Source organism: Scyliorhinus torazame, chromosome 4 (assembly GCF_047496885.1).
Source record: "Scyliorhinus torazame isolate Kashiwa2021f chromosome 4, sScyTor2.1, whole genome shotgun sequence".
In the NCBI taxonomy this organism is placed as follows: Eukaryota; Metazoa; Chordata; class Chondrichthyes; order Carcharhiniformes; family Scyliorhinidae; genus Scyliorhinus; species Scyliorhinus torazame.
In genome coordinates this window covers 110,181,417-110,183,466 of record NC_092710.1, presented here as the reverse complement: position 1 = coordinate 110,183,466, position 2,050 = coordinate 110,181,417, and the positions used below count along the sequence as shown (strand labels likewise).

General features: G+C 52.0%; 1 non-coding gene across 1 annotated transcript; it reads right to left on the bottom strand.

Annotated features, from left to right (window-relative positions):
* Positions 1-208: 208 nt before the first annotated feature.
* LOC140415714 (U2 spliceosomal RNA) lies at positions 209-402 on the bottom strand. The gene has a single exon (XR_011944630.1). It is a non-coding gene; the product is annotated as a U2 spliceosomal RNA (small nuclear RNA).
* Positions 403-2,050: the final 1,648 nt, after the last annotated feature.

Sequence of the window (2,050 nt, the reverse complement as noted above, 5' to 3'; positions counted from 1 at the left end):
CCTGTGACATCGTCGGGGGCAGCACCTCTTGCCTCATTAAACACCTTCATCAGCACCGGTCCCAATATCCCGGAGAACTTGTTAACATTGAACCCTCTTCCCCCCTCGCAGAATCCCACCCTGCACTTCCTCTCGAAAAAACCTCACCGAGTATCGATCCCCTCCCCCCACTTTTCACACCTGTTCTTTTTTTAATTTTTAAAAATTTTTCCTTTTCTGAGTTACCAAGCCAGGGCTCAGAGTGTGGGTCAGGAGCGAACCCCTAATCCAGCTCCTCGCCTGCTCCAAAAAACTAATTCAAATTGAATCGAATTCATGGTCCCCACAAGAGAGACATACCAGATCTGAACCAAAGGCTCAATCTACAGACACTTGATCTTAGCCAAAAGGCCGAGAAGCGATTTTTCGCACCTGTTCTATGTAACACCTTTTCGCACCACGTTGTTCTATGTAACACCTTTTAGCCCCATCGAAACCTGCTCGCCAGGCTTCAATGTCGCAGCCCCTCCCCCACCTCACCTCCGTTCACTAGCTGACTTAAGTTAGATGGCGCGGGGGCCCCACCCAAGGCTTTCCCTCCCCCCCTCCTGTCCAGTGCCAGGAAAACATTCAAATCCCAACATCTCAACAAAATAAAATAAAACCGTCGCAACAAAGAATGACAATAAAAAAATACTTAACCTCTATAACAGCGTGAAGTAAATATAGAACAATATAGGTCAAACAAGAAACATTTATACACTCTCCCAACTCCCCATTCGCAGTCCACAACCCCTCTTTAGTTCCAGTCTTCACTTCTGTCCCAGGCCTTCTGCCTTCACAAACGCCTCCGCCGCCTCCACGGTATCGATGTAGAAATCTCTGGCGTTATAGGTCACCCTCAGCTTCGTTGGGTTCACCACTCCAAATCTCACCCCGCTGTTGTATAATGCCGTCTTAACTCGACCGAAAGCAGCTCGCCTCTTTGCCAGCTCCACCGTCCCGGTAAATGCAAACTCCAGCCCCAGCCCACTGCACCTCCCGCTTTTGCTTCGCCCAGTTAAACACCTTCTCCATCATGTGGTACTTGTGGAAGCAGATGATCACTGCCCTTGGCACCTCATTTAGCTTTGGCTTTGGCCTCAGCGACCAATGAGCTCAGTCCAGTTTAGACTGAGAGGGCTCCTCACCCTCCCCCATCAACTCCGCCAACATCTTGGCGAAGTACTCCGTCAGCTTCGGGCCCTCCACCCCCTCGGGCAGGCCCAAAAATCTCCAACTTTGCCACCTCGAGCATTCTCCAGGTCCTCCAGCTTTGCTCGAAGCCCCTTATTGGCCTCGACCACCCTCCGCAGCTCATCCCTCATCGAGGTGAGCTGATCGCTGTGCTGCGACATGGCCTCCTCCACTCCCTTCAACTTCTCGCTCTGCTCGCTCACCTCGGCCATTGTCTTTGCCACAGCTACTCTCACCGGGGCAATTGCCTCCTCTACCAAGGCCTTCAAAGCCACCGCCGTCTCATTTCTCACCACCTCCATGTGCTTTGCAAACTGCTTATCCAGCTCCAAAGACATCACCTCAGTCATCCTCTCTGCTGTGAGCAGTGCGGCCCCACCCAGCCACCCAGCCTCCGCCACCTTGTCAGCTTCCTGGCTGGCCCTCTCACTCGACAGTGAACACTTGCTCCCTCCCTTCTTCACGGCTGTTTTCCTTAACATTTTTGACATCTTTGCCTCCCTTATATCTTCCTACACCCAATCATTCGCAAATTGCCCCCCAGGACCGGATTTTAAAACTCCTAAAAGCACGCCTCAAGCAGGAGCCACCAACATGCAACTTCCCCTCTACATGCAGCCACCGGAAGTCTCTCTGTGAGCTTTAAACAAAACTATTTCCTCCCTGAAGCCCGCCTTCAGTGTTCCCAGAATGCGGAAGGTGAGACCTCCTTATTTGTGATGAACGGTTACTGCCTTATCATCATGTAAGGTGGTGTCCCCTTTAAGACCGGGCTTGGAACCCTGGGGACTCCGCCTCTGGCTCCGCCCATCTGGGAGCCATACATAAAGGCCTG